Source organism: Ovis canadensis, chromosome 8 (assembly GCF_042477335.2).
Source record: "Ovis canadensis isolate MfBH-ARS-UI-01 breed Bighorn chromosome 8, ARS-UI_OviCan_v2, whole genome shotgun sequence".
NCBI lineage: Eukaryota > Metazoa > Chordata > Mammalia > Artiodactyla > Bovidae > Ovis > Ovis canadensis.
Genome location: NC_091252.1, coordinates 41,823,423 through 41,836,304, shown reverse-complemented (window position 1 = coordinate 41,836,304; position 12,882 = coordinate 41,823,423). Strand labels below are relative to the sequence as shown.

Genomic DNA, 12,882 nt, shown 5'->3' with positions numbered 1-12,882 from the left:
GCATTGGGACTTCTGCTTTGCTAGAGAAGGGATTATTCTGACCTTTCGCCTAACAAGGCCCACCTCCTGAGGGTGACAATTTCACTGCTTCGCATGACATTTGGTTTCCCTCACATGTGGCCTGTCGGATTATACTTACAGGAAGTCAGAGAGAACCTCTAACCTCCTCCTGCACTATTCTTTGCTTTTCATTCTCTTTCTCTTCTGCTCCTCAGCCCGCCTTTGGTTTCTTGAATCTCTGAGAATCTTCTTGAGACCCCTCCCCCACCCCGCTCGCAGCCACAGCAAGTGTGAGCTGGGGAACGCGTGTCCTGGGGAGGGAAAGGTGGCCACGTGGCAAGGGCCTGGCTTCCACTCACTCTCTCTGTCTCTCACCCACTTCAGAAGTAGCACTGCCCCCAACCCAGCCCCAGCTTCACCAGGGAGGTGCCGCCTGAAGAAAGGCCTTTAATGAACGCCAGCATGTGCCTCCTGGCCCCAGTCTATAAAAACCGGGTGGCCACACCCCCTTCCAAGTGCAGGTGTTGTGGGGATTAATTACTGTCTGTTGGTGCTTTGAGATGGTCGGATGAAAGTCTTTTCCATAGGTAAGCCTTGTGCTTCTGAGATTCCCTGCTAGCCACGCTCCACCAATGTGACTCTTCAGTGGGGCGGAATCATGTTGGTGAGGTACAGGTGAAATAGGACCCGTGTTCAGGGCAGAGGCCCAAATTCCTAACAGAAGTTATGCAGAGATGCCTTTTCTGGTGATAGAACATGTATGTTAAATATTGCTGGGGGTGGCATGGGGGTGTCAGCCAGGTCCAGCTGAGCATGACACAGCAGCCTGCACATAACCTTTCAAGTGTGTGGTGGCATTACAGAAATCCCCTTTTCCCAGCATCTGTGCCTTAGTGCTTGTCAAAACCAACTGATTAAAAGAGAGGATTTTGATGGAAGTGGAAATGGTGTTCAAATCATGGGCAACTAACACCATTCTCCACGAGTCATCTTCCATGCTGAGCCAGCCTGGCTTGCTGTGACCTGGGGACAGGGGCTCCACACAGACACTCTGTTCTTCAGTAGTAAAGCTCCTCTGTGAACTTTCTCCTCTCACCAAGAGCACCATCCCTGCTAAGAAGCCCCCATCAGGCGACTCAACCAGCCCCTTGGCCTTTCTAACATCTCTTGGGCAATTCTTTTCGGCCAAGAGATCCCCAAATATTTTCTACTTCCATTGAAACTTCAGACTGAGAGGGCTGCCTTAATTACAGAGGAGTTGATGAGATTGTGGTCTGTAAACACCAAAGAGATGAAAAGTCTGGGCTTTGGAGACAGGAGGACACACTTCAAATCCCAGTTCTACCACATGTTATCTGGGCATCCTTGTGCGGGCCTCTTAACTCCTCTGTGCCTTAGCTTCCACATCTGTAAAAGCGTGCTCCTCACTCAATGTGAGGGTTAAATGGAAGACTATACATAATTGTGCCCGACACACTATAAGTGTGCCGAAAAGGGAAGAGAGGGGTGGTGCTGGGTGATGATTCTGGCTTTCAAAAGCTCAGTTTTCTTTTGTATCACTTGGCCATGTGAATTATGCTACAGCTCATTCCAGAAAACTCCAAGGGGCGGGTTGATTTTTCTGGGATGTGCTTGCCTTACTTTAACCCTCAGCAGTGGGTCTGATGCCTCTTCCTGAGACAGACTCACCTCTGGCAGTTCTTCTCTGGATGCTGTCTCTCCTCTGCTTCTTCTAGATGCTCCCAAATTCTTTGGGATAAAGCATCTGCTCAGAAGTGCAAGAGGAGAATGGAATCTGCCAACGGTGTCCACATCACCCACCCCTGTGCCCAGGGCTGTGGCCCCACTCATGAACTGAGATGGGGCAGAGAGGGTGGAACCTGAGGCTTTGCTGGCTTCTCTGCTTTCTAGCTTCACTCTAGGCCAGGCCTGCGTTCGTGCACGTTTGACCTTCGATGTATCTTGAAGCTGCAGTTTTTAAAAACGGAGCTACGTAATAAACTTATTTAAAAAAAGAAATCCCACAGCACCTCAGGCCACAGCGCTAGGCCACAGATCTTGGTTAGAAGCATGCACAGCGTGTGGTGGTAGTTGGATCTCAGTCATCGAAGGGCCCTTCAAAAGCTTTCTGAGGCTGTCATCACAGCAGCAATGGCCCTGTCTGGAGAGGCTGTGCCCCGGCTGTAGGTTCAGATCAACTGTCCCTCCCACCCCCAGGGCACATGGCCCCACCTTTGAGGGTGTAGACCTAGAAACAAGTACTAGGTCTGTTGGGACGCCTCCTTCAGCGAACTAAGCTGGAAGAAGACAGCCAGTGCTATGGTTTGAAGGTGTGTGTGCCCTCAAATTTGTATGTTGAAACCCTAATGCCCAATGTGATGTGTTAGGATTGGGAGGTGCATAGGTTGTGAAGGTGGAGCCCTCATGAATGGGATCAGTGCTCTTTAAAAAGAGGTCTCCAAAACCAGAACTAAAAGAGACACGTGTACCCCAATGTTCACTGCAGCACTGTTTACCATAGCTAGGACATGGAAACAACCTAGCTGTCCATCAGCAGACAAATGGATAAGGAAGTAGTGGTACATATACACAATGGAGTATTACTCAGCTATAAAAAAGAACACATTTGAATCAGTTCTAATGAGGTGGATGAAACTGGAGCCTAATATATAGAGTGAAGTAAGTCAGAAAGAAAAACACCAAAACAGTATATCAATGCATATATATGGAATTTAGAAAGACCATAATGATGATACTATATGCAAGACAGCAGAGAGACACAGATGTTAAGAACAGACTTTTGGACTATGTGGGAGAAGGTAAGGGTGGGATGATTTGAGAGAATAGCATTGAAACATGTATATTACCATATGTAAAAAGATGACCAGTGCAAGTTCAATGCATGAAGTAGGGCACTCAAGTCGGTGCCCTCGGACAACCCAGAGGGAGGGGGTGGGGAGGGAGGTGGGAGGGGGGTTCAGGATGGGGGGCCACATGTGCACCTGTGGCTGATTTCATGCTGATGTATGGAAAAAAACCACCACAAGATTATAGAGTAATTATCTTCCAATTAAAATAAATAAACAAAAAAAATTTTTTAAAGGGGGGCCTCCACAGCACCCCAGCCCCTTCTACCATGAGGCCACAAGTCTGCAGAATGGAGGACGCCCTCATCTGACCGTGGGGGCACCCTGATTGCAGACTTCCAACCTACAGAACTGGGAGCTGTACATTCCTGGTTTTATAAGCCACCTAGACTGTGGTGTTTTCTTATGGCAGTTCAAAGCACTAAGAAGACCGGCAATGCCTGGCCCCTCTGAGCCTCCACTGAAAGATCATCTGCTCACCCAAGAAGAGTTCTGTGCTCAGGGGAGAGGAAGGCAGCACTCCACACCCGTGGTTATCCACTCAGAGCAATCATTTGCTTTCAGATTGTGTCTATTGTTTCAGAAGGAAAATATGGAAAACACCGAAAAGTACAAAGAATATGAAGCCAGCTGAAGCCTCACCACTCTGAATTACAAATGGCTACTGAAGAAGGAAGAAGCCTGGTCAAAGGCTGGCCTCAAGCCTCACTCCTTCACTGGCGCTGTCATCTTAGACCAGTAATTTGACTTCTGGGGACCCTGGTTTTGTCATCTTTGAAAGGAGGCCATTGCATGGATGAATCCTAAGGTCTTGTGTTGTGGAGGCTCTTCACCGTCTCCTGGAACATCCTGCCAGATGTCTGGGGTCTGCTGCTGGCGGAGGGCACTGCTGAGTGTCGGATGCAAGAGAGCTGGGTGCACCTTGATCCCATCACCAGGATCCAGAGGCCCCTGGCTCTTATGTCTATCAAATGGAGAAACCACCACCTGTCTTCTCCAGCACACAGAGCTGCTCTGTCAAATGAGCACATGTACTTAGGGGCATCTAGAGAAGAGTGCAGCCCTCAAAAATATACCAAGAGAATGGTCAGATCATGTGAACAAGTGAGTCCAGCCGCTAATGGAAAGTAGGGCTTGACTCTGGTATCCATCCTGTGTGCACACAGAGATGCCCTAATCACCGTAATCAAGAACTCAAATGAACTTACCAAACAGGTGAATGGGAAACAAGAGAGGCAGTTTCAGAGCCTGGCTTTCGGTAAATGTTAGCATGACAGCCGCAAAGCAGGCAGTGCTTCGAGAGCAGGTGGGAGACGAGGAGAGGTTTCCTGGCCCCTGCCCTTCACCTTGGTCACTGACTCAGTGTGAAACAGCGCCTGCAGGGAGGAGGAGGGTTCTCATCCTAGTTCACAGATCAGCCTGCGGCCACAGTGGGGGCAGTGAGCTGAGTTCAAGGCCAAGGATGACTAAACAGCCTCCTCAGCATTAATAACAATAATACTTGGCATTTATCTAGTTCTTTATGCTTTCAAAGTGCTTTATAATCATTAATCAGTTAACTAGCACTCACCAGTACCCCTGCTGTCTGCCTGCTGTGCTGAGCAGACAAAAGAGCCGCGTGGGACCTGCTGGTTTGCAGGGGTATTGCAGAGGCAGGGAAAGTGAGGGCTGGGGCTTGTGGGGTGAATGGGGGCTGGTGGTATCAGCATCAAGAACTAAATTTGGAAGGAGATGGTTATGAATCAGTGCGGACAGATGTGGGCACGTTCCTTGACAAGGATGTCAAGCACACAGGCAGGGATGTGACCTGCATTTGGACAATAGGATTCAGTCCTCGTTAGATTAAGCACGGTGCTTTACTGGGGCCTTAGGATTTACCTAAAATCAGATTGTTCCAGCCTCTGCCAAGTGAAATGACACCGGATATGGGATGCATCTGCGCCCCTCTGTTCTTCCGGACATTCAGGGACTGGGTCATTGCAATGCCCCAGTGGGTTCTAGGGTTCTGCATGTGGCCAAGATCCAAACTTGGAACTGTTTATCCAACTTGCCCTGGATACGAGGAGATTAGTCTTCCTGCAAAGGGTTAAAAGCAGGGTGCCTCCTGGAGGCTCAACAGTGATCCTGATGCTGATCACTGTTGGCAGAAGGTGGGGTGAGGTGAGCTTTCTCTCCTTCACCGGCATCCTGAACTTTAAATGGTGGCGGGGAAAATCACTACGAGGCGTCCAGGACTAGATAAAGCAGCAGAACCCGCAGGTGTAGTCAGGGGAGCTGTATGTACCAACTGTCAGCTCCCTACTTACATGGAGATCTGATAACTGTTGTACTTAGAGTAGAAACCAAAGTCATAAGCCAAATAAGTGACCAGAAGAAAGCGATTAGTCATCTTTCTTCCTGAGTGATCACAATACTTCTGAAGCTTCTCCACCTGCAACTTGCAATTTAGGGCCTTGTGTAATGACAGGGTAAGCATCTCTTATTGATCTCCAGACTCCTTAGTAAATTAAATGGCAGGTACACAAAGAGGTGAGGGACAGGAGTGTGGCACAGCCTCACAACACTTGCCCTGTTAGAACGATGTCCTGGTAAAGCCTGTGGGTCTCTGGGCTGCCCAGGAACCCCAGAACCGAAGCCTGTGGCTGGCAGAGCCTCCTGGGGCCAGTCCCTTGCGGTGAGATATGCATAAATCTGCCGATTAGCCTTGATTTATGGTCCTCCTCACTGCCTGGGGCTGTACCTTGTCAGATCTCAGGAACTAAAAGCGAGGCAAGGGCTTGGCTTCAACTTGGCTGGAAGACCCAGAAATGATAATAATAATTATCACAGCCCAACTTCCACTTGCACAATAAACAGTAATTAATGCATACAGCAGTCTAGGGAGGTATCTAGATTTGGATTATGAGCCTTAGTTGTCAGACAGGGAAACTGAGGCCACAAGGTTAAATGGCTTTTTCAAGGCCACACGAGGACTCTGTATCATACCTGAAATAAAATTTGGGCTTCCCTGTCTCCTAGTCTGAGGCCTGGATCATGTCTGTCTGTCAACAAAGGCTTAAGAAAATCAAACTTAGACACACACACTGCAAAAAAGGGCATTTTCCCAGAGGTTTAGGAAAAAATAATACGTGAAGTGTGGCACTGACAATATCTAAACCAGATGATTACTGGAGGTGCTGTGCTCACTCTGTGAGGAAAGGCAATATTTTCTATATTTAACTGCATGTGAATGCATTTAACTGCATTTAATGTAAGGTACCCTGGAGGAGGCCATGGCACCCACTCCAGTATTCCTGCCTGGAGAATCCCATGGACAGAGGAGCCTGGTGGGCTACACTCCATAGGGATGCACAGAATCACAGACATGGCGGAAGCGACTTAGCACGCACGCGCACACGCTGTTGGTCTGATATACTTCCTTTCTTTTTGGTAGTGTGAACTAAGGAGTTGATACTCTCAGGTGATTCAGATACTCCCAGACACTGCCTCCCGAAGGCCCAAACCTCTGGATCTTCTCAATCAGTGTCTGTCTCCATTGTAGTGCTTGCACGATCAGTCATGTCCAGCTCTTTGAGACCCCATGGACTCTAAGCCACCAGGTTCCTCTGTCCATGGCATTTCCCAGGCAAGAATACTGGAGTGGGTTGCCACTTTCTTCTCCAGGGGATCTTTTCCACGCAGGGGTCGAACCTGCGGCTCCTGCATTGGCAGACAGTTTCTTTATCACTTAAGCTGCCTGGGAGATGACCGGGATAGTTAATATAATTGTCATAAACTAAAGAATTGAATGTTTTTCCAATAATTTGGACACTGCATGGGAATCACCTTTTCTCATGTTTAACTTGCCCTATTGTTGCCTGGGTATTATAAAATTTATATGAACTTAAAACCCCCAAATATCACTTGTACAATAATTCAAAATGGCCTCATTTGATCTCTCCTACTCATTATATCTAATAATTGATAAATTCAGCATAGAATAAACAAAATACAACTAGAAAGCCAGTTATTTTCTCAAGGAAGATATTTTTTAGTGCAGTTGTCAAAAGAATAACCTTCCTTATTCTAGCATCTTAGTTGTCAGTGACAGAAACTCCGTTCAAGTTGGTTTGGATGGAGAATTCCAGGGATGGCTTCAGGTATGGTGGGATTCCTATAAGCAAACAGTGTCACTGGCACCTAAGTTTCTCCATCTCAGCTTGGCCCAGGGCTCCTCTGTGGGGGCAAAGGTGGCCACTTGGATTCAGGCTGACTTCTCCTGGTGGAGCAGTCCTGCACATAATGTCCCTTCCTTACTGATAACACAGGCAAAAACCTGGGACTGACCCGCCTGACCCTCTCTGAGATCACTGTGATAGGAGGGCATATTGCTGTTGTCTAGGTCTAGGTTACATGCTCACTCAAAGAGCCAGGGCATTGGGTGGCCTCTCACATACCACTGGGGTTAAGGATGTGGGAGAAGTGGTTCCCCAAAAGAGAACCGGGGCACTGTCTGCAAAAGAGGAAAGGATGTAAGGAAGTTGAAAGCAACAGGTCTCAGGAAGTCCCTGGCAGTCCAGTGGTTAGGACTCTGCTCTCACTGCCCAGGGCCCAAGTTCAATACCTGGTGGGAGAACTGAGATCCCACAAGCCATGCAGTGCAGCGCCCCCCACCCCCGCCACCCTCCACCCATCTCCAAAAAAGCAGCAGATCTCTACTACCTCCTGTGTAGAAATTTAAAAGTCTACATTTTCCCATACATAGTAACAGAATATTCTTCTAGATGCTATATCCATTCCCACTCATAAAACCCTGGCTGCGACCTCCAATACTATTGCTAAGGGACACCACCACCTGGAGGAACTTAAAAGCAAATGGGATTCGCCTACTAGTTCAAGTGTCTGCTCACATCCTGTTTATTTGGGATGCTTAAGGTCATGGACTTCAGGACCACACTCTAGAGTTGGGACAGGGAGCCAGTGCTGACAAGAAGGCAGACAGCCTGCCAAGCCAACAAGCGCCTCCTTGCCAAAGAGAGCTGGCAAATAACGTAGGCCTGGTGCATCTTGATTTTAATATAACATTGGATAAAATGTTTTCCAGTTGGTTTCTGGATCATTTGGATTTTCATGAGGAATACAGATAACTTTTGTGATCAAAAAGAAACCCCCCCATCTGTAGAATATAAAGATGAAGGCAAGTGGGTAGGATGCGAACAAGACAGCTAAAGTGGTGTGGGGCTAGTTGAATCCCCAAGGTCTGCACCCAGAACATGTTACTTACATGCTAATATTGAATGTTAAATTGACAGTGTCTGAAAGATGTCCTCCTGTGGCTGAGCTCCTGTAACCTGGACATCCCACATTCTCCTGCCCCTGTGGGCCACCCTCCTCTGAATAACTTGTCAGAAAACCCAGCTGTGTTCCCAGTCCACCTATTGCCTTCTGAGGACTCCCGAGGAGTATGTCCTGGTCCCCAGATTCATCTGGTCATTTCTTATTGTCTCTCACTCTTGGTCAGCACTAGCTGCCTCTGTTCCCCCTAAGGACCCTCAAGGTTCTCCAGAACACAGTGAAAATAACAGCTTAACAGCATCGACTGAGAACTCTGGGCTAACACGAAGGAATTACAGAGCAGAAGAAGAAAGTTCAAGTGGATATCAGCTGCCCCACACAGCACTGGCCTTCCTCATCATCACTACCTTTCCCAGGCTCCTCTCACTAAAGCACTGCTCCGCCACACCTGACCAGGATAGATCATCTCTCCTGGAAGGTTGTCCCATAACATCTAGCCCTATACTTGATATCATTTTTAAAAAAGGAAATAATCATCAAAGTGTTCCTTCCAGAACAAAGGACAAATTGACTCCAAGAGCTACTTTCCTTCTTTCCTAGAAGGCAAAAGTCACTCACAAAACCAAAATGAAAATGTCTTTGTTTCAGCCATTTCAGGGTCCAGACTCAACCTTCAATAACAGGAAAACAATGGCAAATTTGAAAATAGAAGTTTTGGTTCCTGCCATGTAGGGTTTAAGACCAAGAAAGCATACTTGTCAAATCTGTGGAGAGCCAAACATGGAAAGGACTGCCTCTGTCCCAGAGGACAGAATAAAGATCTTGACAGACCATGATGAACCAAGTCAAAGATGACACACTATGTCTCCAAGCTGAAGAGATGAATGGCTTGAGGAGAGACTGGGATAGACTGGGTTAATTTCAGCTTGAGTCGCTAAGTTGTGTCTGACTCTTTGCAATCCCATGGACTGTGGCCCTCCAGGCTCATCTGTCCATGGGGTTTCCTGGGCAAGAATACTGGAGTGGGTTGCCATTTCCTTCTCCAGGGGATCTTCCTGACCCAGGGATCAAACCCGCATCTCCTGCACAGGTAGGCAAATTCTTTACCACTGAGTCACCGGTGAAGCCTGCCAGTGAAGCCCAACTTCAGTGTGGGACAGAACAGAGAACCATGCAGCGTAAGGGATCCCAGGTTAGTGCACGCCAACCGTGTGGTCTATTACTAGTAAGTGGCACTAGCACAAGACTGACGCTGTGGCAGAAGGGACAGGTGTGATCAGATCAGGCCACATCTGAGGTGCATCAGTATCTGTCCAAAGGAGGGTGCTCAGCAGACGAGGGTTTATAGATCCTGCCACGCAAGGTCTCAGAGTGCTTAACCTGGAGCAGAGAACTTGGGTTGAGGGGTAGAGATGACATATGGGAGTTGCGTCAGATCTTTAAAGGACTTAAAACTTGCTCTGTGTTGACCCAGTTGAGTGCAGTTAGAAGCAGCTGCTGAAAATTACAGGGATGAAGGCTTTTGCTCAAGAGCTCAATATTAAGAACTTGCTTATACTTAGAGGGGCTGCTTGGATCCCATGGCTAGAGGCAGAGAATGCATGATCCCCCTGGAGGTTGCCTTAGCGTGACTTCTGCCTGCACGGGAGGTGGCACAGATAACCTCAAAGTCTCCTCCTACATCAGAAGAATAACCCCGAGAGGAAGAAAGACAAGAAGGCGTGCTCCAGGCCCTCTCAGGTCACGCACAGGGAGCACAGTGCTAGGGCAGAGATACTTCTGGGGGTCTATGAAACTTTAAATTTTTTTCTCACATTCAAAAAAAGAGAGAAAATTTTAGGGCCCACAGAAATCAATGAAATTTGCTCTAAAAGAGGAAAACATGTTGAATAATTTAAAGTTACATTTTAAGTATTTTAATATTGATATTATTATGATGGGAGGGGCTGACAAAGGCCCTGGTGCCCAGGGCTCTCGGAGGTCACAACGTGGCCTGGGCCCCTGGTATGAGGCCCCAGCTCCCTCCAGGGGTCCCCTTTTGGCACAGGCCTCTCCAGCTGTATGTTGTTACTTACAGCCCAACTCCTGACCTACCCACCATTCTGTGGATCTGGGGATGATCTCTGCTGTTTAAACAAAGAAGGACATTCTGTGTGTCAGAGGCAACCACTTGGTCCCAGAAAACTAAAAGCAAACAGAAGATGGGTCTTAACCACACACATCTTTCCTTCTCTTCCTCCAAAACACTGAACAACCACCAGCTGCCAAATGTCGTGTTGACGAATCGGGAACACAGAGCTGTGTTCAGTCCTCTCCCTGGCCCACCTCTACTGTCCAGGCAGGAGGAAATTGGGGGCTTAGCACTGGCCCTATGGACTTGCTTCCCCCGCAGAGGGGACTCCATGATATCACATGCCCTGAGGCACACATATGTTCTCATTTTGCCACACTGAGAATATTGGAAATGATGGTCCCAGGCTGCAGGACTGGGCTGGAGGCAAAGTGATGTCTCAATACTCTGTGTGGAACTAGCACAGAAAAAAAAATGCCGTGCACTTATCTACCTTCCCCTGCCCTGTAGCATTTTCCCCTATCCAAATGTATGTCTTTCCCAGTGCTCTGTAACTGTGGTGTTTTTAAACTGTAGTAAAATACACATAATATTTAACAACAAAAGTCCATATGGTCAAAGCGAGGGTTTTTCCAGTAGTCATGTATAGATGTGAGAGTTGGACCATAAAGAAGGCTGAGTGCCAAAGAATGGATGCTTTGGAACTGCGGTGTTGGAGAAGACTCTTGAGAGTCCCGTGGACAGCAAGGCGATCAAACTAGTCAATCCTAAAGGAAATCAACTCTGAATATTCATTGGAAGGACTGATGCCGAAGCTGAAGCTCCAATACTTTGGCCACCTGATGTGAAGAGCTGACTCACTGGAAAATAACCTGATGCTGGGAAAGATGGAGGGCAGGAGGAGATGGTTGGATGGCATCATCGACTCAATGGACATGAGTTTGAGCAAACTCCGGCAGATGGTGAAGGACAGGGAAGCCTGGCATGCTGCAGTCCACGGGGTCACGAAGAGTTGGACATGACTGAGCCACTGAACAACACTTTATCATCTTAACGTTTGTTAAGTGTACAATTCAGTGGTACTAAAAGTATTTATGATGTAGTGTAACCACCATGCTATTTACACCCAAACCTTTTCATCATCCCTAACAAACATTCTGGATATTATTCTGTATCCATCGAATAATAACTTCCTCTTCCCCATTCTCCCAGCCCTTGGTAACCACCATTCTGTCTATGAATTTGCCCATGCCAGGTATCTTGCATAAATTGGCATCATACAATATTTATCCTTCTGTGTCTAACTCACTTTACTAAGCATAACGTTTTCAGGGTTCATCAACATGTAGCATGTGTCAGAATTTCATTCCTTTTCATGGCTGAATAATATTCCATTCTCTGGATGTACCATATCTCTTTATCCATTCATCTGTTCATGGACACTGGGGTTGTTTCCACTTTTTGGCTATTGTGGGTAATGATGCTGTGTGTACGGGTGTGCAAGTATCTGTTCAAGTCCCTGCTCTCAATTCTGTGGGATATATGCCAGGAATAGAATTGCTGGGCCATACGGTAGTTCTATGTCTAACCTTGCAAGAAACTGTCAGTTTGTCATAGTGGTTTTATTTTTTCAAAAGTAAGATCTTTTATCTGTCATCATTAAAGGACTGCATTTTAAACCTTCTTGGACTTGTTCAACTTTGGCACCTGTCTCATGCCCAGTCACTTTTTCAGAACTACTACCTTCACCATGTAACTCCATGAGTTTTGCCCAATTCAAACCTGGCATTCTTCAGCATTTTTACTTTTCTAAAGAAGACATCATGGAGTAGATAAATAGTCTGGCAAGTCTTTTCTAGGTCTTTTCCAATGCTGTTTGGAATCAATTTACTGACCACCTCTTTGAAGTCATTTGCATCTCTCAGGTCATGATTTCCATCACCTTTGTGCACATCTGATGCACCTACTGGTGCTGGGCATAAGTGGTCTTCCAAATCTGACTGCTGCATGTTTTAGTAAAACCTACACAGAATAGATGAAGCAAGTAACCACTGGTAGGTAGTCTTGACATCAACGTGAGCTTCAATCATGGTCTGACATTTTTTTTGACCATGGAGCACATTTTGTCATGGGTAAGATCCATGTCATGGAAATTAATCAGGCAGTTTTTTTCCCCTGAACATCCTTAGTAACTGGCTTGAATTTCCTAAACGCAACTTCATCATTCTGCAGATCAGCAAGACTCACTTCAAAAATATAACCCTTGAGGCCATCAGATGGGATTTTAATTCCTTGAATTCCAGTGGCCAGTGTTTTACCAGTATTTCTTATATTGAACATAGCTGGTGCTTTCACATCATACTAATCTTTCTTAGAAAATGGGTCAACCATTTTCTTCTTGGCCCCCTTTTTGCCTCCTTTCGTATGGTGCTTGTTCTTGACAACTGCCATGGTGCCCCTGCTGCTGCTGCTGCTAAGTCACTTCAGTCGTGTCCAACTCTGTGCGACCCCACAGACGGCAGCCCACCAGGCTCCCCCATCCCTGGGATTCTCCAAGCAAGAACACTCCAGTGGGTTGCCATTTCCCTCTCCAATGCATGAAAGTGAAAAGTGAAAGTGAAGTCGCTCAGTCGTGTCCCTAAGAGAGCCAAAAGGGTGGAAGTACAACTC

The 12,882-nt window shown here is 47.0% G+C and overlaps 1 pseudogene; it reads right to left on the bottom strand.

Moving 5' to 3' along the window:
* Positions 1–11,842: 11,842 nt before the first annotated feature.
* Positions 11,843–12,663, bottom strand: LOC138445082 (small ribosomal subunit protein eS1 pseudogene; annotated as a pseudogene).
* Positions 12,664–12,882: the final 219 nt, after the last annotated feature.